The sequence below is a fragment of the Neofelis nebulosa genome, chromosome 3 (genome assembly GCF_028018385.1).
Source record: "Neofelis nebulosa isolate mNeoNeb1 chromosome 3, mNeoNeb1.pri, whole genome shotgun sequence".
Lineage (NCBI taxonomy): Eukaryota > Metazoa > Chordata > Mammalia > Carnivora > Felidae > Neofelis > Neofelis nebulosa.
In genome coordinates, this window is record NC_080784.1 from 20678189 (window position 1) to 20692544 (window position 14356).

Sequence of the window (14356 nt, forward strand, 5' to 3'; positions counted from 1 at the left end):
AGATACCAAAAACAAAAAGAAAAAAAAAGAAACAAAGAAAGACAAGACAAGACAAGACAAGACTACAGGCATATATCTCTGATGAATATAGATATAAAAATCTTTAGCAAAGTGAATTCAACAATACATTAAAAAAAATCATTTACTGCAATCAAGTGGGATTCATTCCAGAGATGCAAATGTGGCTCAATACTCACAAATCAATCAATGTGAAACATCACCTTAACAAGAAGGATAAAAACCACATGATAGCCCAACAGATACAGAAAAAGCATTTCACTAAATGCAACATCAGTTCATAATAAACTCTCAATAAAGTGCATTCAGTAATGTTCTACAATATAATAAGGGCCATCTATGAAAACCCACAGCTAACATCATACTCAATAGTCTAGAATAATGATAAGGTTAGTTATTCAGTAAGAATTACATGACGCTTGAGTGAATCCTGGATCTATCATGTAACAGTTGTGTGACCTTGGCTAACTTATATAATAATCTATATGAGCACAGATTTATTTAAAAGTAAAGCCAAATAAAATGTATAATCGCCCTTCTGTAACATTACTAAGAAGAAGAAAGAAAATGCCCAATGCAATGACTATCCTATACAGAAATTCAACACTGTCCATTTTTTTCCTCCTTCCTCTCTCAAATGTTTCTGGAAACAGAACCTAAATTGCTTTTAAAATTACAATTGTAATTTGCAAAGGTGAATCTTGCAAAGGTGAAACTAATAGACTAATTAAATGAATTATATGCTAAAAGGAGAACAATGGAGAGAGGACAGAAATAACTCCAAGGTGTGGGTAATGAAGGCTGAAAAGAATAGTCAACTAGTGAAAGTGAGTGAATATAAAAGAAAGCATGGTTTGAGAGGGAAGATCATGAGTTTTAAACACAATGAATTTGAAATAATGACAACTTTCTGTGAGAGCCTCCCAGTTGATCTCCTAAAACTTGATCCTTATCTCAATTTCCTTTTTCAATTATCATTATTCATCAATAAATGAACTAATTCATGTAAGGCACTTGAAATACCACCTGGACCATACTAAGTCTCACTTAACATTAGCCATTATTCAATTCATGTTTGCTCTTATTATTTTTACTATCTTTTCAAATGACCAATTTCAAATTATGAAATCATTTTTGCCTCTTAAGATCTCCTAGATTTTCTTTTTATACATATCTCCAAAGTCATTTTCTCAAGTTTTGTTCTGATTAAAATAGGAAAACCCCAAATTACCTCTTTTTTCTCATGCCTACAGAAAGGAACTTTGCTCTCTTGATCTCATGTTCAGACCCACAATTATGTGTGTTTAAAGAAACATAAACTATTATTTAAATGTATTTATATATATATATATATATATATTTATATTTATAATATTTATATCTTAAAACGTAGACTTATTAAACTTTGGAAAAAATAGAAAAGCAGGACAAGGATAAAAATTACTCACATTCCTAAAACCATAATATTATCAACTAATATTTTGGTGTTTATCCTTCCTGTATTTTTTTACTTAAATTTTGTACTTTATTGTGTTTATTATTTTTTAAATTTAAATACAAGTTAGTTAACATACAGTGCAGTAATGGCTTCAGGAGAATTTAGTGATTCATCACTTACATATAACACTCAGTGCTCATCCCAACAAGTGCCCTCCTTATTGCCCATTACCCATTTAGCCCATTGCCGCACCCATCTCCCCTCCAGCAGCCCTCAGTTTGTTATCCGTATTTAAGAGTCTCTTATGGTTTACCTCCGTCTCTTTTTATCTTATTTTTCCTTCCCGTCCCCTATGTTCATATGTTTTGTTTTTTAAATTCCACATATGACTGAAATGATGTATTTGTCTTTCTCTGACTTATTTTGCTTAGCATAATATACTGTAGTTCCATAGACATTGTTGCAAATGGCAAGATTTCTTTCTTTTTGATCACCAAGTAATATTCCATTCTCTCTATATATACCACATCTCCTTTACCTACTCATCAGTCGATGGACATTTGGGCTCTTTCCATACTTTGGCTATTGTCAATAGTGCTCCTATAAAAATTGGGGCGCAAGTGACCTTTCAAATCAGCATTTTTGTATCCTTTGGATAAATACCTAGTAGTGTGATTTCTGGGTCATAGGAGAGATACATTTTTAATGTTTGAGGAACCTCCATACTGTTTTCCAGAGTGACTACACAAGTTTGCATTCCCACCAACAGGACAAAGTGTTCCTCTTTCTCCACATCCTTGCCAACACCTGTTGTTTCCTGAGTTGTTAATTTTAGCCGTTCTGACAGGTGTGAGGTGGTATCTCATTGTGGTTTTGATTTGTATTTCCCTGATGATGAGTGGTGTTGAGCATTTTTTCATGTGTCTGTTAGCTATCTGGATGTCTTCTTTGGAAAAGTATCTGTTGATCTCTTCAGCCCATTTCTTCACTGGATTATTTATTTTGGGGGTAGGTTGAGTTTGATTAGTGCTTTGTAGACTCTGGATACTAACCCTTTATCTTATATGTCATTTATAAATAACTTCTCCCATTCTGTATGCTGTCTTCTAATTTTGTTGATTGTTTCCTTTGTGGTGCAGAAGCTTTTTACTTTGATGAGGTCCCAATAGTTTATGTTTGCTTTTGCTTCCCCTGCATCCAGACACAAGTCTACCAAGAAGTTGCTCTGGCCAAGGTCATAGCAATCTTTTGCTATCTGTTTTATCCTCTAGGATTTTGATGATTTCCTGTCTCACATTTAGCTCTTTCATCCATTTTGAGTTTATTTTTGTATATGGTGTAAGAAAGTGGTCCAATTTCATTCTTCTGAATGTCATTGTCCTGGTTTCCCGACACCATTTACTGAAGAGAGTGTCTTTTTTCCACTGGATATTCTTTCCTGCTTTGTTGAAGATTACCTGGCCATACATTTGTGGGTCCATTTCTGGGTTCTTCATTCTGTTCCATTGACCTATGTGTCCTTTTTTGTGCCAGTACCATACTGTCTTGATGAATATAGGTTTGTAATACAGCTTGAAGTCAGGAATTGTGAAGCCTCCAGCTTTGGTTTTCTTTTTCAACATTACTTTGGCTATTTGGGGTCTTTTGTGGTTCCATACAAATTTAGAATTGTTTGTCCTAGCTCTGTGAAGAATGCTGGTGTTATCTTGATTGGGATTGCATTGAATGTGTAGATTACTTTGGGTAATACTGACGTCAACAATATTTGTTCTTCCAATCCATGAGCATGGAATGTTTTTCCATTTCTTTCTCTCTTCTTTAAATTCTTTCATGAGCATTCTATAGTTTTTAGTGTACCTTTCAGTATTTTTGTAGTATGAGTTTTATAAAGAGTCCTTCCATAGTTTTGTGGCCACACTGCATATCTAGATTTATATGTGATACAAGCTTCCCCCATTCACAGAGAGATGCTTGTGGGTAGGTGCTAATATGGATTTATGGAATGTGGGTTTATATAATGACAGGATGTTAAATATGAGACCTCACCAGATTGAACATTTGCAGAAGTTTTTCAAGACCAAGGGCCCTTATTTCTTAGCTTTAGCACACAAAAATTTCTCCCTGAAAGCCTAGACCCTTTCCATTGGAACTCACATGACTAAAAGGAGTCAGACTATGCCTGACTCTTTCTAGAGAAATAAGAATATACATAACTACCTGAACTTAGGACTTCCTAAAGATTGTGCATTTGATTCAAACTTAATCCTAATGCTGCTAGTACACTGTAGTTCTCCTACTAACCACCAGAGTATTATTGGGAATAATAATCTTGGCAAATCTGTAACTAGCTAAAATTAAGATGTAAGACTATCTTTCCATCTTTCTTCTCCTCTGTGATTTCATTCCCTTGACCAAACTTCCCATCTGTCTTCCAAAGTCTTCCACCAGAACTACCACCTCACAGTTAGAATTCCCTGAATGAGGCATGTGTGTCATTGTCACTACATACTCCTATCTATTTCTCTTCATCAGTCAATTTCTTTACCAATTTTAAAATTTATTCAAAGTCAAATCTCTTTGTCTTTCCAAGTATAGTTACATATAAATTCACTTTTCATCTCAGTACAATGCTTGTCAAAATGAGAGGACCAGTTTTATTTAGAACCTATTATACATTGACAATTGTATACAATATAATAAAAATGAATTATTAACAAAATGAACTTTTAAAAAATTACATATAAAAAAATAAAGTCCCATTTTAAACAATCCTGAACATCACAGATACAAGATTATTCTATCAAATTATTTTTAAAATTTCCAATGCTCACTGTTCATTTTGATACTTATCAAGAAAGATAATACTGTCAAACAGAAGTCATGGACTTGACTTTGAGTACTCCTATCTTAGTACACACATACAATCTTAAGTACCACCAGTACAGCATGGAGTAACATGCTGTGTCATTTCTTGCAATTCTTATTCTTCGATGATTTTTTGTTTCATTTCATCCAAATGTATGAGCTAATGAAGATATGAATCTTGTACTTATATATAACCTACAGCATCTATTAAAATGCACTCCATTATCCATTGCCAGTTAAGTGGTACCTGACAGGTATGTGATTTATTCTATCAGGCATACTTATCATCCTACTCTTTGTACACATTCTAACAATGGTACAATATTACAACAATTTTTGATGTAAAAACACAAAATGATAGAATTAACTCTCAGCTATAAATCGGATTAAACATGGTAAGGGTATTTTTAAAAATGCTTCCGAAGTCATCTTAGATCCTGAGTCCTAAAAAGGACTCTATTGGGGTGTCTGGGTGGCTCAGTTGGTTGAGCGTCTGACCCGCTCAGGTTATGATCTCACAGCTCATGAGTTCGAACCCCTGTCAGGCTCTGGGCTGACAGCTCGGAGTCTGGAGCCTGCTTCAGATTCTGTGTCTCCCTCTCTCTTCGCCCCTCTCCCATTGTCACTCTGTCTCTCTCTCAAGATAAATAAACATATAAAAATTTTTTAAAAAGGACTCTATCATGCAAAATCACATACAGAAATCTTCTTGAGCAATATATTACTTGGGCAACATAGCTATGAGGCACCACAGAAGGTAGGATCGGGAAGTGGAAGAAGCTGATCCAGGATGTTATGACAATTCAAGCCTCCGTGATCCCAAAAGAACTACAGGACTGAAATAGCTCTTAACAGTTTTCCCAGCATATGGCTTGACTCTGGGCCCATGTCACCAATCATCGGTCATAGTCTGTGAGAAGGAAGTCATTGGAGTGTTTTAGGGAGAGGAGTGTCAAAATTTGTCTTATAAGTAAAAGGACCACTCTGAGTGGCATACTGAGTACAGGTTACTGGCTAAGGAGGCAAATGTAGACGCTGGCAAACAGGAGACATGATAATAGTAACCCAGGACCAAGATGACACAGATGAACCTGGTCACGGTGGAGGTGGTGAGAAGCAGTTGCGGTCTGTGCGCATGACTCATAACTAAACAGATTACTAATAGTTTGGATATAGACTGTCAGATTTAAAAAAAAAAAAAAAAGAATCCTATAAGGTTTGGGTGTAAAACTAGTTGGAGGAAATAGTCATTCACTGAAATGGAAAAGATTACAGAAGAAATTTGTGAGATGAGGTAAAGGAAATTAGGAATTTAATTTTGGACATGTTAAATTTAAGACACCTATGTAATACCAGTGTACATTTGCAGTTGGGTATAAAAATTTAGAATTCAAGAGAGAGAACCACATTGCAGGTATAATTTGGACAACAATGAGCACACAGACACTCTCTAAATTGTGAGAGTTAATCTGGTCACTTAAGAAGTAGATGTAGAGGGGTGCGTGGGTGGCTCAGTTGGTTAAGCATCCAACTTCAGCTCAGGTCATGATCTTGTGATTGGTGAGTTCAAGCCCCGTGTCAGGTTCTGTGCTGACAGCTCAGAGCCTGGAGCTTGCTTCAGATTCTGTGCCTCCCTCTCTGCCCCTCCCCTGGTCTCATTCTGCCTCTATCTCAAAAATAAACAAACATTAGGGGAGGCTGGTGGCTAGGTTGGTTAGGCATCTATCTTTGACTCAGGTCATGATCTCATGGTTCATGAGTTTGGGCCCCACGTCAGGCTATGATGGATCAGAACCTGGAGCCTACTTCTGATTCTGTATCTTCCTCTCTCTCTCTGCCCCTCCCCTGCTCATGATCTCTGTCTCTCTCTCAAAGAATAAACACTAAAAAAATTTTTTTTAATAAACAAACATTTAAAAAAAAAAGAAAAAGAAGTAGCTATAGAGGGGCCCCTGGCTGGCTCAGTCAGTATAGCATGTGATTCTTGATCTTGGGGTCCTCAGTTGAAGCTCAATGTTGAGCATAGAGTTTATCTACAAAACAAAACAAAACAAAACAAAACAAACAAACAAACAAGAAGTAGACTTAAAGACTGAACAGACCTAAGGATTAAAACCTATGGCTTTCCAAGTGTCAGAAAACTGAGGAGGAAATCAGTAAATGTCCAAAAAGGCAGAAGAATCAAGAGTGATCGGTGTCACAGAAGCTAAGGGAAGAAGTATTTCATGAAGGAGAGTGATCATATCTGTGTCAAATGTTGCTTGAAATGTCAAATAAATTAATTATTGGAAATGAATCACTGGACTTAGCAATATTAAAGTAACCTCTACTCTTGAAAGACAAATTTTCCTGAAATAAATGGAAGCAAATGCCACATAGGAATTTCAAAGAGAAGGTATGGCCAGCTTTTCCAAAGAGGTTTACTGTGAAAAAGATGAAAATAACAGGTCTACAGCTGGGAGTATAAACTGAAAAAGTGTTTATTTGTGTGTAGTGGGGTTACTTATGTTGGAAAAATCAAAGTGTGTTTACATTTTATGTAGAGAGGGGAAAATTAAAGATTAGGAGAAATAGGGAGCAATTACTAAGTGACTGTATTAGTAACAAGGAAAATGAAAGTTAAGATGGCAATGAAATGCTATTTCACACCAAGCAGGTAAGCAAAATTCAAAAATTCTGATGACACTAAAAGTTGGCTCGAATGTAGGAAGTCACCAACTCCCCCACATTGCTGGCAGGACTATATATGGTAACAACTACTTAGGAAAAATATTTGACAATATGCAGTGCAGTTGGAAGCATTCATTTCTCGTGATGTCATGATTTCACTTTCTGGTATACCTCCTAAAGCAATGCTTTTCAAATATTAATGTGCACACAAATTCCTGCAGACCTTATTAAAATGCAGACTATGATCCAGGCGGTGTGGGATGAGATCTGAGATTCTGCATTTCTAACAGCTCTCATGTGATGCTGACGCTGCTTGACTGTGAATACACATGGAGTCACAAGGCTCTGTAAGAAGCTCTTGTACGTGGACCAGGCAACACCTGTAGTGATGTTCACAGAAGCAGTGAAACCCCTTACACCAACCTGACCATCCATTAATATGAGAAGGGATAAACATTATGGTCTATTCCAAAGAAAATACTGTACTAGTCCTATCCCTAACAAGATGGCGTTGAATGAAAACAAGTCAAAGAATGATACCTACGGTATGTTACTCTTTATGTCAATTTTGTTTCTGAATGTGAAAATATAAAAGTTATAGTGGAAGACTAGACACAAAAATGCATGAAAATGCTTGCCTTTGATGAGGAAGAGGAATGCAATCAGATGAGCAAGGCACTTGATCTTTGTAACATAAAAGAAATGGGCCAAGAGTTAACATGTGTCAATGTAGTATGATGGGTATACACTGTATTCGTTCTTTTTAATTTATGGATTTTTAAATGCTTAACTTTTAATCTTATGTAAATATTTTAAAAGAAAATGTTTGGAAGGGAGATATTCATAGAATAATTATGGGACTACTTCTGTGCACCTGGGTTATTTTTAAAAATATCACTCTACATGCTATTCTGTATAGTTGTGGATCCCATACAGGTTTGTGTGCACAGAACAGAGTGGAAAATTATACATCGAACTCAAACTTCCAGAAATGAAGTAGAAGTGACAGAAAATTCCTTACATTTTGTTATATAATCTTTGTCTTATTTTTTCATTTCAAATAATATTCATGCAATATTTTAATATGAACACAAAATCTAAAGTAAAATAAATATAACATCAAATAAATTTCAAAATATTAAAGCAAATTAGCCTAAGAATAAAAAGTATATGTAAGTTTAGGAGATGAATGGGAAATTTTAAAAACAAAAACAAGTAACTATTATGACCTACTATCCAGTACTCAGTGCAATTTACAAACAACCATATTGTTTCTAATCAAGAACTTTTATTGCAACATGGGGATAGAAGATATTTAATTTCTACCTCCAAACATGGTAACAGACATGTTACCCTACTTTGTCTGCCTTGCTTTCTTCTTGACTCAGCTCTGAGGCCCAGGCTGTATCCCATAGCAAGTCATACTTCTTAGCACATCATATTCTGATGAAGTCACCACAGGTAAGTCTTTTCAATAATTTAACCCACTCAAATCAACATAACACCTGATTGAAATTCTCTTGTAAAATCACTGCCTTTGCAAGGAATTGCATTGTTATCAGTATAAAAGATAGAAATCAGTATTAGCCTCCATTTTTTTTTCAAAAAAGCCTATGCACTACCTAATGGCCAGTTCAAACTGATCATCATGAAGTCAGCCATCTACAGCAATCCAGGCCTCGAATTCATTCATGTGGATCAAAAGCAGAATCTGATATTTAAAATGACAGAAATGTAAAACAGAGTCACTCACATAAAAATATATTATTCCACTGCCATGCCCCAGGTGCTGTGTTAGACTCAGGAAAACAAAAGCATGACAAAGGTCAGCTTCACGTTTTATCTTTTAGTTAGGCCCATGCCACTTCCCCAGTGTATGCTATAGCTTAGACACATTGCTCAGAAATATCGAGTATGTCTGTAAGAGAAGGAAAAAGAGATATCAATCCATGGTAGCATTTTCTCTATAGACCCTGATGAAACAGAATGTGTCAATCTTTCCCCTGGTGCTAAAGACATTGATGGTTCCATACAAGGAATTCTACCATTGCCTTTGTTCTTTCTTTTACAATCTCTTCCACTCAAGTATCCGTTTCACAGACCTCGTCCTTGTTCAATTTAAATGCTCCAAATGGATTTAAACACCAGTCAGTATTGAAAATACTTAACAAGGGTAGTGAAGGCGGCTTTCAGTTTGGGTTCCTGCCTTTATTATCACCATATCACCAGGGTCCCTTGTAGCTGAGATTATCTAAAAGTGGGTAATAACACAGAAAACTGGAGGGGGGAGGGGGAAAAAAAGAATCCTATGCTCAGCAAGCATGTAAAAGACTGGAAGATACATCAAATGAGATGACATTTTCGTGGCAGTGCATGTTTGTCTTTCATCAGAACTGTTTTGTATGTGCTACGATGACCTTATTTCTTATAGAGATGTATTTGCAGAAAGTCTCTGATTTTCTTTAATTTTAAGACATTAGAAACACTGTGTTAGCAATTTTAGGCGATCTTTGCTAAAAGTAGCAGTTGGCAGGACTCCGTACTGATGATTCAGCACCACTAACATCTATTCAACACAGACTATTTTGCTTTATTAACCTATCAGCAAAACCACCTCATATACATATTATTGCAAAAATAAAACATAAGAGAGCAATTAAAGGAAGAATAGGGAAAAACCTTATGCTTCCTTTCTTCGTATTTCCAATTTTCTCACCTAACTCCAAAATGAAAAGAAAAAGAATCTTAACAGAAAAATATGGAGGACACTTTCTTCGACCTCACACCTGTAATGCCTAGAAAATGCTTTCCACCTTCCCTGAGTATCACTGTGTGGTCCCTGTGATCCTGTGGTCCTGTGCTGAAAGCTCCCTTTTGCCTGTGGATCTTATCAGGTAGACTCTCATGAGAGCCATTTGTTTGATAAGCCCTATGCTTCTACTGAAGTCCTCAGTCTCAGTCTACAACACTAAGCCAACAATGCCCATTGTCGCAGCCGGCGCGACAAACACCGAGGTCAGGGTCCTGAGGGCAGGGGAATGCAAGAAAAAAAGAGAGAAGAGAAAGTTTGGGAACAGGAGGGTCCCCTGGGCTGATGGCCCAAGTGACGACTTTATTGTTGCCGTACACAATCTTTTATAATATAAGACTCTTATGGATCAGGTCATTCTAAGAATAAACAGGTTTCCCATGATCACTGCCAGCCAAAACATTTAGTTCTGTGTACCTTGTGAACTTTCTGAACAGGTCACAAGACCTTGTTGATAGATTGCTAGCAAAACACAGTTCCCATGTTTGTGTCTATCTGACTCGGGGTAGAAAAAGGGAGGTAGCATTACTGCCAACACCTGCAGACCACAGGCTTCAGGAATTAACTTTCTCAACCTTGACAAGGCTTTCGTATGCCCTTGAAAGTGGGGGAATGGGAGGGGGAACCACCGGGTTGGCTTGAGTCAACAGGGAACATTGCTCGACCTGGCCTCAGCCTGGCACCGGGGCCCGGCCCCCCACATGAATGGGAGGGGGAACCACCGGGTTGGCTTGAGTCAACGGGGAACTTTGCTCGACCCGGTCTCAGCCTGGCACCGGGGCCCGGCCCCCCACAGCCCATTAAGAAAGTCTTCCTAAGATCCAATCTTATATACAATTCTATTAAATTCTCCAAAGATTTGTTAAGGGCTTACGATCAGGACCCTATGTTTAAGTAGCTCATAGTCCAGAAAGAGAGAGAAACATAAAAGGAAGTGATTGCAGTGCAATATGGTAGGTACAATAAACAGAAGTTTGTATCAAAAGGTAAAGGAGAATGTGAGTGGCCAGAGAAACGTTTCTCAGAGGAACTGCTGCTTAATCTTAGTTTTGAAGGATGCATAAGCTCTTGTCAAGGGGTCAGGAAAGAGACTTGACAAAAAGAGAGAACGATGCTATATTTTCCACTGCAGAAGCATAGAAGTGTTAATCCATGTAAATTAAATGGAAAACTAAGAGTCTAAAATGAAGGAAGTGGGGGCTGAGGAGTGAAATATGAGATGAAAAAGCAAATATGATGAAACCTGAACCCTGCTCTTTTGATCGGGTGTCAGTAAACCGTGGCTGGTGGCTAAGTCTGGCCCACCACCTGTTTTTGAAAATAAAGTTTTACTGTAATACAGACACACTTGTTCATTTATATATTGTCTTCAGCTGCTTTCAAGGAGTTGCAACAGAGGCTCTAAGGCCCACAAAGCTTAAAGTAGTCACTATCTGACCCTTTAGAGAGAAAGTTTACCAACACCTGACCCGAGTGATGGGAATTTGGTGACATATCCAATGACATATTAACAAGAACAGATTTGTGTGTCGTCAGAAGGACAGAAGCTAAGGTCATAGAGCCAGGAAGATCACTGAAGAAGGAGAAATAATGAGAATCTAAACTAAGGCAGTGACCATGACAATGAAGATGGAGAGTAGGCTCTGAAACCAATTCAAGTTCGAAAGATACAGTAAGGACCTGACAAAGCTTTGTGTGTGGCAGATAAGGTAAACGAAGATTTTTCTGCCACGCTACTGAGATGGGGGAAGGACAACAGAAAAAAAGTGTAGCTTAGGGTATGGGAATATCCAGGTAACAGGAGAGGATCCAGAGACTAGGTCTGACTGCTCCCTTGAGTCAGAGCAAAACTATCTTTATCTTTTGAAAATCAACATACATTTTTACTCTTGTTACAAAAAGTAACATGGTACATGTTTGTCGAATAAAAGTGTAAAAAAAAGAAAAAAGAACACAAAACTGTAAAAGTAATCCAAGATGACATATAACACTCTTGATAGTTTTTGAGTGTCTATTGTTTCTATGAACATCCATGCACTTTAATTTTTACTAAAATAGATACCGTACTCAGCGTGCCTGGGCAGCTCAGCAGATTAAGCTACCGACTCTTGATTTCAGCTGTGGTCACTATCTCACAGTTTCTGAGATTGAGTCCTGCATGGGGCTTGCTGGCAGCACTGGAACGTGCTTGGGATCCCTCCCCATCGCCCCCTTCCCCCTCGCCCCCTCCCCCTCCCCCTCCCCCTGCATGTGCACATGTGGGGGCACTTGCCCTCAAAATAAATAAATACACTTTAAAAAAATGATGCCATACTTTTATGTTGTTTCATAAAATCCAATAAAGGATGGATACTTAGGGTATTTTCAAATTTTGCTTTTACAAACAGTGCTCTAATTACATCGTTAGATTAATTTTTTATCATGTATTTATTTCCTTAGGAGAAATTCCTATATATGGAACTGATAGGTCAAAGACAATGCACATTTTTAGAAGTGCTCTTACTTTACAAGTGTCTTGTAATTATTTGTTTGCAGAATGTTACAATCCAGGCAAACCCATGCCAGAAGAAAGAGAATTTATTAACAAAATACTATTAAACTCCAATTATAGAAGCAGAACAGTGCCTCCTGAGAAATGTACTGGGAACTTCAAAGTTAGGCATAAAACATCTTCTGTTCTTGTTCTCATCTTGTTCTTTCTCTTTCTGATGGCCTGAGTTTTCTTTTATATTCTCTGAGCTACTACCTCAGGATTTTTAATCACTAGCACTTATTTGGCTCACCCATCTGATTACGTATGGCTCATTACAGTGGCCCAGTATGAACTTTAGTCCCTAAATCTAAATGATCTCATAGCTTTACCTGAAACTAATTTCAGATTTTCTAAAATAAAACTATTAAAGACACACAATCATTTTGCCCTCACTGAGACCATTTGTCCAGCCCTCCTCTAATGAGGTCTGGCATTAGGTCCTTTATCATTTGTAAGAACCTCTCATCTTTTCTAAAAGCACTTTGAATTGGACAGACCTCTTGATAAAGGATACAATTACAGGCATTTTCTTATAAAGAGCATTCAATAATTTTATGTAATTTTATCAATTAAATATAACTACAGTTCTCACTTTAGTATCTTCTGGAGATATATATATATATATATATATATATATATATATATATATATATATATGTATCTATATATATTTTTTTTTTTGCACCAAAAAAAGAACTATGAACATTTTCAGATCAAGAATTAAAGCCCCACACTATTATTTTTAATGAATGCTTAATATTTTATTCATTATATAACTGTGACAAGTTATCAAAGCCATACCACTTTTGAGGGATATTATTTCAATGTTTAGGTATTAAAAACGGTCTGATGATGAATACATGGGAGGATTTTTTTTCAGATTATTTATTTAGAAAAAAATCTAGGAGGGTAACTGAGAATGCAAGATTTGCAAATTTTAAGTATTTTGATACACATTGACATTATCATCTACAATTTCCTACTAACTTACAGGCACACTAGCCCAGTTTGGATCATGGTGGTGTCATTTCACTATTGCCAAATTTTCATTTTTATGCAACTATTCAAATGGTTATTGGTCATCTGTACTTTTCTTTTTACCCACAGTCTGGTTTTTTTGCACAGATGAGTGGTTACCTCTTTCTAATTTATTTGCATATTTTTCTTTATCAGATAAGGATTGTAAAATTTCCTCTGACATATTGGTTTAAATTTTTCCCCTCAGTATTTGCACTTTTTTAAGTTTATTTACTTTGAGAGACAGAGAACAAGTTGGGTAGGGACAAAGAGAGAGATGAAGACAGAATCCCAAGCAAACTCTGAGCCATCAGCGCAGATCCTGATGAGGGGCTTGAACCCATGAACCATGAGATCATGACCTGAGTGGAAATCAAGAGCGGGATGCCTAACCCACTGAGGCAGCCAGGCACCCCCTCAGTATTTGCACTTAACATTGTTTAAGGTAGAATATTTTTCTTGTTTTTATTTTGATGTAGAATGGAAACTTTTTTTTTTTTTTTTTTGCATATATGTAGTCAAATCTGTGAATCTAACCATGTAAGATTTGGTGAGACATTTATAAAAGCCTGTCCCAATTATAATTTTTAGATGGTTTTTATCATGTTACATTCATTTCCAGTATTTAAATGACCTCATTTTATATAGTAATATCTTTAGTTCATTTGTAATTTGTTTGGGTGTTATATGTGAAGAAGATATATATAAAGTTTTTCTCAGCTAAATATACTAACAACATAAATTTGATAAATTTTCCTCTCATTAATTTAAAAATCAAAAATTAATATATACAATTTCGGCTTCACTGTGCAAAGAGCAAGTGTGTTTACAGTCTCATCTATAAAACTAAAAAAAGCCGAGCAATTTCCAAGTCAAGGGGTCTAAATTTGTAGAATGAACCACCACTCAAAATGCTAGAGAGACAGGTACATTGGAGAGATAAAGCATCCAAGATCTGCTTGCCTAGAGCAAAAATTTCTTGAGCCATAAACTGGTAGGAACACTT